The 16,176-nt window shown below is 45.8% G+C and overlaps 1 pseudogene; it reads right to left on the bottom strand.

Moving 5' to 3' along the window:
- Positions 1 to 96: 96 nt before the first annotated feature.
- On the bottom strand, positions 97 to 15,681 carry LOC135534421 (asc-type amino acid transporter 1-like; annotated as a pseudogene).
- Positions 15,682 to 16,176: the final 495 nt, after the last annotated feature.

The raw sequence follows: 16,176 nt of genomic DNA, 5'->3' as shown, positions 1-16,176 counted from the left end.
ACGGCAGCATACCTAACTTAGTTGACTGTAAGTTGCTCTGATGTCTGGTGAATGACTACATGGACATGCAATACAAGGAGTGTAGATGTCACTCACCCACGACTCCTGTAGACACATCTGGGCTTGTTCTTCCAGTGGACTCCGACGGCCAGTAGACGGGTACCCCGGTGAGCATGATGATCGATCCCCATTCCACACACCACGGGCTCCGAGTACAGGCTGAACCCCAGCAGCACCGCCCAGAACACCAGGTAACTGATAGGGACCAACACACTCACCTGAAGGGAGAGGGGAGGAGGAGAGTAGAGAAGGGGAATGAGTAGAGGATGAGAGGGGAGAGAGAGGAGGATGGGGAGGGGGAGGAGTGAGAGGAAGGAAGGAAGTAATAGAATGACAGTTCATTTCCTGGTTTCCCATCAGTGATAGAATGACAGTTCATTTCCTGGTTTCCCATCAGTAATAGACTGACAGTTCATTTCCTGGTTTCCCATCAGTAATAGACTGACAGTTCATTTCCTGGTTTCCCATCAGTAATAGACTGACAGTTCATTTCCTGGTTTCCCATCAGTAATAGAACGACAGTTCATTTCCTGGTTTCCCATCAGTAATAGACTGACAGTTCATTTCCTGGTTTCCCATCAGTAATAGACAGACAGTTCATTTCCTGGTTTCCCATCAGTAATAGACTGACAGTTCATTTCCTGGTTTCCCATCAGTAATAGACTGACAGTTCATTTCCTGGTTTCCCATCAGTAATAGACTGACAGTTCATTTCCTGGTTTCCCATCAGTAATAGACAGACAGTTCATTTCCTGGTTTCCCATCAGTAATAGACTGACAGTTCATTTCCTGGTTTCCCCATCAGTAATAGACTGACAGTTCATTTCCTGGTTTCCCATCAGTAATAGACTGACGGTTCATTTCCTGGTTTCCCATCAGTAATAGACTGACGGTTCATTTCCTGGTTTCCCATCAGTAATAGACTGACAGTTCATTTCCTGGTTTCCCATCAGTAATAGACTGACAGTTCATTTCTGGTTTCCCATCAGTAATAGACAGACAGTTCATTTCCTGGTTTCACCACCAGTAACAGACTGACAGTTCATTTCCTGGTTTCCCATCAGTAATAGACTGACAGTTCATTTCCTGGTTTCCCATCAGTAATAGACTGACAGTTCATTTCCTGGTTTCCCATCAGTAATAGACTGACAGTTCATTTCCTGGTTTCCCATCAGTAATAGACTGACAGTTCATTTCCTGGTTTCCCATCAGTAATAGACTGACAGTTCATTTCCTGGTTTCCCATCAGTAATAGACTGACAGTTCATTTCCTGGTTTCCCATCAGTAATAGAATGACAGTTCATTTCCTGGTTTCCCATCAGTAATAGACTGACAGTTCATTTCCTGGTTTCCATCAGTAATAGACTGACAGTTCATTTCTGGTTTCCCATCAGTAATAGACTGACAGTTCATTTCCTGGTTTCCCATCAGTAATAGACTGACAGTTCATTTCCTGGTTTCCCATCAGTAATAGACTGACAGTTCATTTCCTGGTTTCCCATCAGTAATAGACTGACAGTTCATTTCCTGGTTTCCCATCAGTAATAGACTGACAGTTCATTTCCTGGTTTTCCATCAGTAATAGACGACAGTTCATTTCCTGGTTCCCATCAGTAATAGACTGACAGTTCATTTCCTGGTTTCCCATCAGTAATAGACTGACAGTTCATTTCCTGGTTTCCCATCAGTAATAGACTGACAGTTCATTTCCTGGTTTCCCATCAGTAATAGACTGACAGTTCATTTCCTGGTTTCCCATCAGTAATAGACTGACAGTTCATTTCCTGGTTTCCCATCAGTAATAGACTGACGGTTCATTTTCCTGGTTTCCCATCAGTAATAGACTGACAGTTCATTTCCTGGTTTCCCATCAGTAATAGACTGACAGTTCATTTCCTGGTTTCCCATCAGTAATAGACTGACAGTTCATTTCCTGGTGCCCCATCAGTAATAGACTGACAGTTCATTTCCTGGTTTCCCATCAGTAATAGACTGACAGTTCATTTCTGGTTTCCCATCAGTAATAGACTGACAGTTCATTTCCTGGTTTCCCATCAGTAATAGACTGACAGTTCATTTCCTGGTTTCCCATCAGTAATAGACTGACAGTTCATTTCCTGGTTTCCCATCAGTAATAGACTGACAGTTCATTTCCTGGTTTCCCATCAGTAATAGACTGACAGTTCATTTCCTGGTTTCCCATCAGTAATAGACTGACAGTTCATTTCCTGGTTTCCCATCAGTAATAGACTGACAGTTCATTTCCTGGTTTCCCATCAGTAATAGACTGACAGTTCATTTCCTGGTTTCCCATCAGTAATAGACTGACAGTTCATTTCCTGGTTTCCCATCAGTAATAGACTGACAGTTCATTTCCTGGTTTCCCATCAGTAATAGACTGACAGTTCATTTCCTGGTTTCCCATCAGTAATAGACTGACAGTTCATTTCCTGGTTTCCCATCAGTAATAGACTGACAGTTCATTTCCTGGTTTCCCATCAGTAATAGACTGACAGTTCATTTCCTGGTTTCCCATCAGTAATAGACTGACAGTTCATTTCCTGGTTTCCCATCAGTAATAGACTGACAGTTCATTTCCTGGTTTCCCATCAGTAATAGACTGACAGTTCATTTCCTGGTTTCCCATCAGTAATAGACTGACAGTTCATTTCCTGGTTTCCCATCAGTAATAGACTGACAGTTCATTTCCTGGTTTCCCATCAGTAATAGACTGACAGTTCATTTCCTGGTTTCCCATCAGTAATAGACTGACAGTTCATTTCCTGGTTTCCCATCAGTAATAGACTGACAGTTCATTTCCTGGTTTCCCATCAGTAATAGACTGACAGTTCATTTCCTGGTTTCCCATCAGTAATAGACTGACAGTTCATTTCCTGGTTTCCCATCAGTAATAGACTGACAGTTCATTTCCTGGTTTCCCATCAGTAATAGACTGACAGTTCATTTCCTGGTTTCCCATCAGTAATAGACTGACAGTTCATTTCCTGGTTTCCCATCAGTAATAGACTGACAGTTCATTTCCTGGTTTCCCATCAGTAATAGAATGACAGTTCATTTCCTGGTTTCCCATCAGTAATAGACTGACAGTTCATTTCCTGGTTTCCCATCAGTAATAGACTGACAGTTCATTTCCTGGTTTCCCATCAGTAATAGACTGACAGTTCATTTCCTGGTGCCTCATCAGTAATAGACTGACAGTTCATTTCCTGGTTTCCCATCAGTAATAGACTGACAGTTCATTTCCTGGTTTCCCATCAGTAATAGACTGACAGTTCATTTCCTGGTGCCTCATCATTTCCTGGTTTAATAGACTGACAGTTCATTTCCTGGTTTCCCATCAGTAATAGACTGACAGTTCATTTCCTGGTTTCCTCATCAGTAATAGACTGACAGTTCATTTCCTGGTTTCCCATCAGTAATAGACTGACAGTTCATTTCCCATCAGTAATAGACTGACAGCCTGGTTTCCCATCAGTAATAGACTGACAGTTCATTTCCTGGTTTCCCATCAGTAATAGACTGACAGTTCAGTTTCCATCAGTAATAGACTGACAGTTCATTTCCTGGTTTCCCATCAGTAATAGACTGACAGTTCATTTCCTGGTTTCCCATCAGTAATAGACTGACAGTTCATTTCCTGGTTTCCCATCAGTAATAGACTGACAGTTCATTTCCTGGTTTCCCATCAGTAATAGACTGACAGTTCATTTCCTGGTTTCCCATCAGTAATAGACTGACAGTTCATTTCCTGGTTTCCCATCAGTAATAGACTGACAGTTCATTTCCTGGTTTCCCATCAGTAATAGACTGACAGTTCATTTCCTGGTTTCCCATCAGTAATAGACTGACAGTTCATTTCCTGGTTTCCCATCAGTAATAGACTGACAGTTCATTTCCTGGTTTCCCATCAGTAATAGACTGACAGTTCATTTCCCATCTAATAGACTGACAGTTCATTTCCATCAGTAATAGACTGACAGTTCATTTCCTGGTTTCCCATCAGTAATAGACTGACAGTTCATTTCCTGGTTTCCCATCAGTAATAGACTGACAGTTCATTTCCTGGTTTCCCATCAGTAATAGACTGAGTTCAGTTCCCATCAGTAATAGACTGACAGTTCATTTCCTGGTTTCCCATCAGTAATAGACTGACAGTTCATTTCCTGGTTTCCCATCAGTAATAGACTGACAGTTTTTCCTGGTTTCCCATCAGTAATAGACTGACAGTTCATTTCCTGGTTTCCCATCAGTAATAGACTGACAGTTCATTTCCTGGTTTCCCATCAGTAATAGACTGACAGTTCATTTCCTGGTTTCCCATCAGTAATAGACTGACAGTTCATTTCCTGGTTTCCCATCAGTAATAGACTGACAGTTCATTTCCTGGTTAACCTCTTACATCTATGGGGGCGCTATTTCATTTTTGGATGAAAAACGTTCCCGTTTTAAACAAGATATTTTGTCACAAAAAGATGCTCGACTATGCATATAATTGATAGCTTTCGAAAGAAAACACTCTGACGTGTCCAGAACTACCAAGATATTCTCTGTGCGTGCCCTAGAACGTGAGCTTCAGGCAAAACCAAGATGAGATGGCATCCAGGAAATGAGCAGGATTTTTGAGGCTCTGTTTTCCATTGTCTCCTTATATGGCTGTGAATGCGAGAGGAATGAGCCTGCCCTTTCTGTCGTTTCCCCAAGGTGTCTGCAGCATTGTGACGTATTTGTAGGCAGATCATTGGAAGATTGACCATAAGAGACTACATTTACCAGGTGTCCGCCCGGTGTCCTGCGCCGAAATTGGTGCGCAAAAGTCACCTGCCAGTATTTTTCCATGGGATACAGAGAGGAAAGCAAGCTTCCACGAACTGCATATCAATGAAGAGATATGTGAAAAAACACCTTGAGGATTGATTCCAAACAACGTTTGCCATGTTTCGGTCGATATTATGTAGTTAATCCGGAAAAAGTTTTACGTTGTAGGTGACTGAATTTTCGGTTCGTTTGGTAGCCAGACGCAATGTAGAAAACGGAACGATTTCTCCCTACACACAGACGCTTTCAGGAAAAACTGCGCATTTGGTATGTAACTGAGAGTCTCCTCATTGAAAACATCAGAAGCTCTTCAAAGGTAAATGATTTTATTTATTTGGTTATCTGGTTTTTGTGAAAATGTTGCGTGCTAAATGCTACTCAAAATGCTATGCTAGCTTTGCATACTCTTACACAAATTAGTCAATTTCTATGGTTCAAAAGCATATTTTGAAAATCTGAGATGACAGTGTTGTTAAGAAAAGGCTAAGCTTGAGAGCAGACGCATTATTTTCATTTTATTTGCGATTTTCAGAAATCGTTAACGTTTGCGTTATGCTAATGAGCCTGAGGCTTTAGTCACAAACCCGGATCCGGGATGGGGAGTTTCAAGGCGTTTAAGGTGTGCAACAGTAAATAGTTCCCAGATATAGTCGATATAGTAGCACCAGATATAGTAGCATCAGATATAGTAGCACCAGATATAGTAGCATTACATATAGTATCATCAGATATAGTACCACCAGATATAGTAGCAGATATAGTAGCAGCAGATATAGTACCATGAGATATAGTAGCATCAGATATAGTAGCATCAGATATAGTAGCACCAGATATAGTAGCAGATATAGTAGCAGCAGATACAGTAGCAGATATAGTAGCAGCAGATATCGTAGCATCAGATATAGTAGCATCAGATATAGTAGCACCAGATATGGTAGCATCAGATATAGTAGCACCAGATATAGTAGCATCAGATATAGTATCATCAGATATAGTACCACCAGATATAATAGCAGATATATTAGCATCAGATATAGTAGCATGAAATATAGTAGCACCAGATATAATAGCAGATATAGTAGCAGCAGATATAGTATCAGCAGATATAGTAGCAGATATAGTAGCAGCAGATATAGTACCACCAGATATAGTAGCAGCAGATACAGTACCAGCAGATATAGTAGCAGGAGATATAGTAGTAGCAGATATAGTAGCAGATATAGTAGCAGCAGATATAGTACCACCAGATATAGTAGCAGCAGATACAGTACCAGCAGATATAGTAGCAGATATAGTATCAGCAGATATAGTACCACCAGATATAGTAGCAGCAGATACAGTACCAGCAGATATAGTAGCAGCAGATATAGTAGCACCATATATAGTAGCATCAGATATAATATCAGCAGATATAGTAGCACCAGATATAGTAGCACCAGATATAGTAGATATAGTAGCACCAGATACAGTAGTAGCAGATTTAGTAGCATCAGATATAGTAGCACCAGATATAGTAGATATAGTAGCACCAGATATAGTAGAACCAGATATAGTAGCATCAGATATAGTAGCACAAGATATAGTAGCAGCAGATATAGTAGCACCAGATATAGTAGCATCAGATATATAGCAGCAGATATAGTAGCAGCAGATATAGTATCACCATATATAGTAGATATAGTAGCACCAGATACAGTAGTAGCAGATTTAGTAGCACCAGATATAGTAGATATAGTAGCACCAGATATAGTAGCACCAGATATAGTAGCATCAGATATAGTAGCACCAGATATAGTAGCATCAGATATAGTAACACCAGATATAGTATCAGCAGATATAGTAGCAGTAGATATAGTATCAGATATAGTAGCATCAGATATAGTAGCAGCATATATAGTAGCAGTAGATATAGTAGCAGTAGATATAGCAGCAGATATAGTAGCAGTATATATAGTAGCAGTAGATATAGCAGCAGATATAGTAGCAGTAGATATAGTAGCAGTAGATATAGCAGCAGATATAGTAGCAGCAGATATAGTAGCAGTAGATATAGCAGCAGATATAGTAGCAGTAGATATAGCAGCAGATATAGTAGCAGTAGATATAGCAGCAGATATAGTAGCAGTAGATATAGTAGCAGTAGATATAGCAGCAGATATAGTAGCAGTAGATATAGTAGCAGATATAGTAGCAGATATAGTAGCAGTAGATATAGCAGCAGATATAGTAGCAGTACATATAGTAGCAGTAGATATAGTAGCAGTAGATATAGCACCAGATATAGTAGCAGTACATATAGTAGCAATAGATATAGCAGCAGATATAGTAGCAGTACATATAGTAGCAGCAGATATAAAAGCAGCAGATATACAGTGCCTTGCGAAAGTATTCGGCCCCCTTGAACTTTGCGACCTTTTGCCACATTTCAGGCTTCAAACATAAAGATATAAAACTATATTTTTTGTGAAGAATCAACAACAAGTGGGACACAATCATGAAGTGGAACGACATTTATTGGATATTTCAAACTTTTTAACAAATCAAAAACTGAAAAATTGGGCGTGCAAAATTATTCAGCCCCCTTAAGTTAATACTTTGTAGCGCCACCTTTTGCTGCGATTACAGCTGTAATCTGTAGTCACTTGGGGTATGTTTCTATCAGTTTTGCACATCGAGAGACTGAAATTTTTCCCATTCCTCTTTGCAAAATAGCTCGAGCTCAGTGAGGTTGGATGGAGAGCATTTGTGAACAGCAGTTTTCAGTTCATTCCACAGATTCTCGATTGGATTCAGGTCTGGACTTTGACTTGGCCATTCTAACACCTGGATATGTTTATTTTTGAACCATTCCATTGTAGATTTTGCTTTATGTTTTGGATATTTGTCTTGTTGGAAGACAAATCTCCGTCCCCAGTCTCAGGTCTTTTGCAGACTCCATCAGGTTTTCTTCCAGAATGGTCCTGTATTTGGCTCCACCCATCTTCCCATCAATTTTAACCATCTTCCCTGTCCCTGCTGAAGAAAAGCAGGCCCAAACCATGATGCTGCCACCACCATGTTTGATAGTGAAGATGGTGTGTTCAGGGTGATGAGCTGTGTTGCTTTTACGCCAAACATAACATTTTGCATTGTTGCCAAAAGTTCAATTTTGGTTTCATCTGACCAGAGCACCTTCTTCCACATGTTTGGTGTGTCTCCCAGGTGGCTTGTGGCAAACTTTAAACGACACTTTTATGGATATCTTTAAGAAATGGCTTTCTTCTTGCCACTCTTCCATAAAGGCCAGATTTGTGCAATATACGACTGATTGTTGTCCTATGGACAGAGTCTCCCACCTCAGCTGTAGATCTCTGCAGTTCATCCAGAGTGATCATGGGCCTCTTGGCTGCATCTCTGATCAGTCTTCTCCTTGTATGAGCTGAAAGTTTAGAGGGACGGCCAGGTCTTGGTAGATTTGCAGTGGTCTGATACTCCTTCCATTTCAATATTATCGCTTGCACAGTGCTCCTTGGGATGTTTAAAGCTTGGGAAATCTTTTTGTATCCAAATCCGGCTTTAAACTTCTTCACAACAGTATCTCGGACCTGCCTGGTGTGTTCCTTGTTCTTCATGATGCTCTCTGCGCTTTTAACGGACCTCTGAGACTATCACAGTGCAGGTGCATTTATACGGAGATTTGATTACACACAGGTGGATTGTATTTATCATCATTAGTCATTTAGGTCAACATTGGATCATTCAGAGATCCTCACTGAACTTCTGGAGAGAGTTTGCTGCACTGAAAGTAAAGGGGATGAATAATTTTGCACGCCCAATTTTTCAGTTTTTGATTTGTTAAAAAAGTTTGAAAAATCCAATAAATGTCGTTCCACTTCATGATTGCGTCCCACTTGTTGTTGATTCTTCACAAAAAATACAGTTTTATATCTTTATGTTTGAAGCCTGAAATGTGGCTAAAGGTCGCAAAGTTCAAGGGGGCCGAATACTTTCACAAGGCACTGTAGCAGCAGGTATAGTAGCAGTAGATATAGCAGCCGATATAGTAGCAACAGATATAAAAGCAGATATAAAAGCAGCAGATATAGCAGCAGATATAGTAGCAGTAGATATAGTAGCAGTAGATATAGCAGCAGATATAGTAGCAGATATAGTAGCAGCAGAAATAGGCCTGCTGTACCTTGATGGGTCGTAGCAGGTTGGGTCTCTTCCAGCGATAGTACAGCAGGCCAGCGATGGTCACTCCATAGGACAGGAAGTTAATAAACGACACATAGTTGATCAGGTTGTGAGTCTCTCCGATACACAGGATCACAATGGTGGCTCCGCACTGTGGAGGAGGAGGAGGGAAGCAGAGGTCAATGAACATAGACATTATACACAAAGCTATATAACACAGCCCTGGGGTTTGGGGCTATAGGAACTAACACAGCCCTGGGGTTTGGGGCTATAGGAACTAACACAGTCCTCGGGTTTGGGGCTATAGGAACTAGTACAGCCCTGGGATTTGGGGCTATAGGAACTAGTAGAGCCCTGGGGTTTGGGGCTATAGGATCTAGTACAGCCCTGGGGTTTGGGGCTATAGGAACGAGCACAGCCCTGGGTTGGGGCTATAGGAACTACACAGCCCTGGGGGTTTGGGGCTATAGGAACTAACACAGCCCTGGGGTTTGGGGCTATAGGAACTAACACAGCCCTGGGGGTTTGGGGCTATAGGAACTAGTACAGTCCTGGGGTTTGGGGCTATAGAACTAGTACAGCCCTGGGGTTTGGGGCTATAAATAACACAGCCCCTGGGGTTTGGGGCTATAGGAACGAAGTCCTGGGGTTTGGGGCTATAGGGAACTAGTGCAGCCCTGGGGTTTGGGGCTATAGGAACTAGCACAGCCCTGGGGTTTGGGGCTATAGGAACTAACACAGCCCTGGGGTTTGGGGCTATAGGAACTAACACAGCCCTGGGGTTTGGGGCTATAGGAACTAACACAGCCCTGGGGGTTTGGGGCTATAGGAACTAGTACAGTCCTGGGGTTTGGGGCTATAGGAACTAGTACAGCCCTGGGGTTTGGGGCTATAGGAACTAGCAGAGCCCTGGGGGTTTGGGGCTATAGGAACTAGTACAGTCCTGGGGTTTGGGGCTATAGGAACTAACACAGCCCTGGAGTTTGGGGCTATAGGAATTAACACAGCCCTGGGGTTTGGGGCTATAGGAACTAACACAGCCCTGGGGTTTGGGGCTATAGAAACTAACACAGCCCTGGGGGTTTGGGGTTATAGGAACAGTCTGGGGTTTGAGGCTATAGGGAACTAGTACAGCCCTGGGGTTTGGGGCTATAGGAACTAGTAAGCCCTGGGGGTTTGGGGCTATAGGAACAGACTAGTCCTGGGGTTTTGGGGAATAGGAACTAGTGCAGCCCTGGGGTTTGGGGCTACAGGAACTAGCACAGCCCTGGGGTTTTGGGGCTATAGGAACTAACACAGCCTGGGGTTTGGGGCTAGCACAGCCTGGGGTTTGGGGCTATAGGAACTAACACAGCCCTGGGGGTTTGGGGCTATAGGAACTAGTACAGTCCTGGGGTTTGGGGCTATAGGAACTAGTACAGCCCTGGGGTTTGGGGCTATAGGAACTAGCACAGCCCTGGGGTTTGGGGCTAAAGGAACTAACACAGCCCTGGGGTTTGGGGCTATAGGAACTAGCACAGCCCCGGGGTTTGGGGCTATAGGAATAGGGGTGGGAATAGGGGTGCAGTAATTTACACAGACTAGCAGAGCGGGAATAGGGATGCAGTAACTTACACAGACTAGCAGAGCGGGAATAGGGGTGCAGTAACTTACACAGACTAGCAGAGCGGGAATAGGGGTGCAGTTTTTCAGGTGGATCATGGCCAACAGGTAAGGTAGGTGACCCTCTCTGGCTCCAGAGAAACACAACCTGGGGAGAAAAAGGACCACAGTGTTATAGGTGTGTATGCAGTTGGTTGGAGAGTGATGCCAGCAAAACCAGGGTTGTGGGTTGCAGAGTGATGCCAGCAATACCAGGGTTGTGGGTTGGAGAGTGATGCTAGCGACAACAGGGTTGTGGGTTGGGGAATGATGCCAGCAACAATACCAGGGTTGTGGGTTGGAGAGTGATGCCAGCAACAACACTGGGGAGGGTTGGAGAGTGATGCCAACAACACCAGGGTTGTGGGTTGGAGAGTGATACCAACAATCAGGGTTGTGGGTTGAGTGATGCCAGCAACAACACCAGGTTGTGGTTGGAAAGTGATGCCAGCAACACCAGGGTTGCTGGGTTGGAGTGATGCCAGACAACACCAGGGTTGTGGGTTGGAGAGTGATGCCAGCAAACACCGGGGTTGTGGGTTGGAGAGTGATGCCAGCAACACCAGGGTTGTGGGTTGGAGAGTGATGCCAGCAACATCATGGTTGTAGGTTGGAGAGTGACAACACAGGGTTGTGAGTGATGGGTTGTGGGTTGGAGAGTGATGCCAGCAACACCATGGTTGTGGGTTGGAGAGTGATGCCAGCAACACCAGGGTTGTGGGTTGGAGAGTGATGCCAGCAACACCAGGGTTGTGGGTTGGAGAGTGATGTCAGCAACACCAGGGTTGTGGGTTGGAGAGTGATGCCAGCAACACCAGGGTTGTGGGTTGGAGAGTGATGCCAGCAACACCAGGGTTGTGGGTTGGAGGAAGTGATGCCAGCAACACCAGGGTTGTGGGTTGGAGAGTGATGCCAGCAACACCAGGGTTGTGGGTTGGAGAGTGATGCCAGCAACACCAGGGTTGTGGGTTGGAGAGTGATGCCAGCAACACCAGGGTTGTGGGTTGGAGAGTGATGCCAACAACACCAGGGTTGTGGGTTGGAGAGTGATGCCAGCAACACCAGGGTTGTGGGTTGGAGAGTGATGCCAGCAGCACCAGTGACCAACACCAGGGTTGTGGGTTGGAGAGTGATGCCAGCAACACCAGTGTTGTGGGTTGGAGTGATGCCAGCAACACCAGGGTTGTGGGTTGGAGAGTGATGCCAACAACACCAGGGTTGTGGGTTGGAGAGTGATGCCAGCAACACCAGGGTTGTGGGTTGGAGAGTGATGCCAGCAACACCAGGGTTGTGGGTTGGAGAGTGATGCCAGCAATACCAGGGTTGTGGGTTGGAGAGTGATGCCAGGAACACCAGGTTGTGGGTTGGAGAGTGATGCCAGCAACACCAGGGTTGTGGGTTGAGAGTGATGCCAGCAACACCAGGGTTGTGGGTTGGAGAGTGATGCCAGCAACACCAGGGTTGTGGGTTGGAGAGTGATACCAGCAACACCCAGGGTTGTGGGTTGGAGAGTGATGCCAGCAACACCAGGGTTGTGGGTTGGAGAGTGATGCCAACAACACCAGGGTTGTGGGTTGGAGAGTGATGCCAGCAATACCAGGGTTGTGGGTTAGATTCCTGCAGAGCTGCACCACAGATACTCTATGAATCCCCGAGGAGAGGTTGAGGACCGCTGACTATATTGGGGTGAGAGAGGTTGAGGCGCTGACTATATTAGGGTGAGGGAGGTTGAGGACCGCTGACTATATTGGGGTGAGGAGAGGTTGAGGACCGCTGACTATATTGGGGTGAGAGGAGGTTGAGGACCGCTGACTATGCTGGAGTGAGGGAGAGGTTGAGGACCGCTGACTATATTGGGGTGAGGAGAGGTTGAGGACCGCTGACTATATTGGGGTGGTTGAGGACCGCTGACTATACTGGAGTGAGGGAGGTTGAGGACCGCTGACTATATTGGGGTGAGGAGAGGTTGAGGACCGCTGACTATATTGGGGTGAGGAGAGGTTGAGGGACCGCTGACTATATTGGGGTGAGGAGAGGTTGAGGACCGCTGACTATATTGGGGTGAGGAGAGGTTGAGGACCGCTGACTATATTGGGGTGAGGAGAGGTTGAGGACCGCTGACTATATTGGGGTGAGGAGAGGTTGAGGACCGCTGACTATATTGGGGTGAGGAGAGGTTGAGGACCGCTGACTATACTGGAGTGAGGGAGGTTGAGGACTGCTGACTATATTGGGGTGAGGAGAGGTTGAGGACCGCTGACTATATTGGGGTGAGAGGTTGAGGACCATGACTATATTGGGGTGAGGAGAGGGGTTGAGGACCGCTGACTATATTGGGGTGGAGAGGTTGAGGACCGCTGACTATACTGGAGTGAGGAGAGGTTGAGGACCGCTGACTATATTGGGGTGAGAAGGTTGAGAACCGCTGACTATATTGCGGTGGTCCCCCAGGGAGGTTGAGAACCGCTGACTATATTGGGGTGGTCCCCTGAGGAGAGGTTGAGAACCGCTGACTATATTGGGGTGAGGAGAGGTTGAGGACCGCTGACTATATTGGGGTGAGAGGTTGAGGACCGCTGACTATATTGGGGTGAGGAGGTTGAGGACCGCTGACTATATTGGGGTGAGGAGAGGGTCCGCTGACTATATTGGGGTGAGGAGAGGTTGAGGACCGCTGACTATATTGGGGTGAGGAGAGGTTGAGGACCGCTGACTATATTGGGGTGGTCCCCTGAGGAGAGGTTGAACCGCTGGATTGCGGTGGTCCCCCAAGGGAGAGGTTGAGAACCTGACTATATTGGGGTGGTCCCTTGAGGAGAGGTTGAGGACCGCTGACTATGTTGGGGTGAGGGAGGTTGAGGACCGCTGGACTATATTGGAGGTTGAGAACCTCTGACTATATTGGGGTGGTCCCTTGAGGAGAGGTTGAGAACCGCTGACTATATTGGGGTGGTCCCCTGAGGAGAGGTTGAGGACCGCTGACTATATTGGGGTGGTCCCCTGAGGAGAGGTTGAGAACCGCTGACTATATTGTGAGACTATTAGTACCTGGATGAAGTGAAGAGATAGCCGTTGATTCCTCCGAATGTAGACAGAGCTACAGAGATGGGCATCACCCAGGAGAATACGCCCAGCAACTTCTCACCAAATGTCTGTAGAAAACAATTCAACAATCATTAAACAACCTTTAAAAAACAAAAACAACAACAACAACAGCAACCACAGATAGTTAACTGTTAAATAACCATATTTATTTGTTTATTATGGATCCTCATGAGCTTTTACAGAAGCAGCAGCTACTCTTCCTGGGGTTTATTATGGATCCCCATTAGTTCCTGCCAAGGCAGCAGCTACTCTACCTGGGGTTTATTATGGATCCCCATTAGTTCCTGTCAAGGCAGCAGCTACTCTTCTGGGGGTTTATTATGGATCCCCATTAGTTCCTGCCAAGGCAGCAGCTACTCTTCCTGGGGTTTATTATGGATCCCCATTAGTTCCTGCCAAGGCTGCAGCTACTCTACCTGGGGTTTATTATGGATCCCCATTAGTTCCTGTCAAGGCAGCAGCTATTCTACCTGGGGTTTGTATGGATCCCCATTAGTTCCTGTCAAGACACAGCTACTCTTCCTGGGTTTTATTATGGATCCCCATTAGTTCCTGCCAAGGCAGCAGCTACTCTACCTGGGGTTTATTATGGATCCCATTAGTTCCTGTCAAGGCAGCAGCTATTCTACCTGGGGTTTATTATGGATCCCCATTAGTTCCTGTCAAGGCAGCAGCTACTCTTCCGGGGGTTTATTATGGATCCCCATTAGTTCCTGCCAAGGCAGCAGCTACTCTACCTGGGGTTTATTATGGATCCCCATTAGTTCCTGTCAAGGCAGCAGCTATTCTACCTGGGGTTTATTATGGATCCCCATTAGTTCCTGTCAAGGCAGCAGCTACTCTTCCGGGGGTTTATTATGGATCCCCATTAGTTCCTACCAAGTCAGCAGCTACTCTTCCTGGGGTTTGTTATGGATCCCCATTAGTTCCTGCCAAGGCAGCAGCTACTCTTCCTGGGGTTTATTATGGATCCCCATTAGTTCCTGCCAAGCAGCAGCTACTCTTCCTGGGGTTAATTATGGATCCCCATTACTGCCAAGGCAGCAGCTACTCTTCCTGGGGTTTATTATGGATCCCCAGTTCCTGCCAAGGCAGCAGCTACTCTACCTGGGGTTTATTATGGATCCCCGTTAGTTCCTGCCAAGCAGCAGCTACTCTTCCTGGGGTTAATTATGGATCCCCATTAGTTCCTGTCAAGGCAGCAGCTACTCTTCCTGGGGTTTGTTATGGATCCCCATTAGTTCCGTCAAGGCAGCAGCTACTCTTCCTGGGGTTTATTATGGATCCCCATTAGTTCCTGTTGCCAAGGCAGCAGCTTCTCTTCCTGGGGTTTATTATGGATCCCCATTAGTTCCTGTGCCAGGCAGCAGCTCCTCTTCCTGGGGTTTATTATGGATCCCCATTAGTTCCTGCCAAGGCAGCAGCTACTCTTCCTGGGGTTAATTATGGATCCCCATTGGTTCCTGTCAAGGCAGCAGCTACTCTTCCTGGGGTTTATTATGGATCCCCATTAGTTCCTGTTGCCAAGGCAGCAGCTACTCTTCCTGGGGTTTATTATGGATCCCCATTAGTTCCATGTAATAAAACACTACCCTTTTCCACCTGGACAAAAGGAACACCTACGTGAGAATGCTGTTCACTGACAACAGCTCAGCGTTCAACACCATAGTGCCCACAAAGCTCATCACTAAGATAAAGACCCTGGGATTAAACACCCCCTCTGCAACTGGATCCTGGACTTCCTGACGTGCTGCCCTCCGGGTGGTCAGGGTAGGCAACAACACATCTGCCACGCTGATCCTCAACATAGGGCCCCTCAGGGGTGCATGCTTATTCCCCTCCCGTACTCCCTGTTTACCCATGATTGAGTGGTCAAGCACGACTCCAACACCATCATTAAGTTTGCCGATGACACAAGGGTGGTAGGGCCCAATCACCGACAACGATGCGATGGCCTACAGGAGGAGGTCAGAGAACTGGCAGCGTGGTGCCAGGACAAGCTCTCCCTCAACGATGAGACAGCCTATAGGGAGGAGGTCAGAGACCTGGTGGTGCCAGGACAACAACCCTCCCTCAACGATGAGACAGCCTATAGGGAGGAGGTCAGAGACCTGGTGATACCAGGACAACAACCTCTCCCTCAACGATGAAACAGCCTATAGGGAGGAGGTCAGAGACCTGGCAGTGGGGTGCCAGGACAACAACCTCTCCCTCAACGATGAAACAGCCTATAGGGAGGAGGTCAGAGACCTAGCAGTGTGGTGCCAGGACAACAACCTCTCCCTCAACGATGAAAGAGCCTATAGGGAGGAGGTCAGAGACCTAGCAGTGTGGTGCCAGGACAACAACCTCTCCCT

This window comes from Oncorhynchus masou, unplaced genomic scaffold, assembly GCF_036934945.1.
Source record: "Oncorhynchus masou masou isolate Uvic2021 unplaced genomic scaffold, UVic_Omas_1.1 unplaced_scaffold_3375, whole genome shotgun sequence".
NCBI lineage: Eukaryota > Metazoa > Chordata > Actinopteri > Salmoniformes > Salmonidae > Oncorhynchus > Oncorhynchus masou.
Note: the sequence above shows the minus strand (reverse complement) of the source record. Positions and strands in the feature narration are given on the sequence as shown.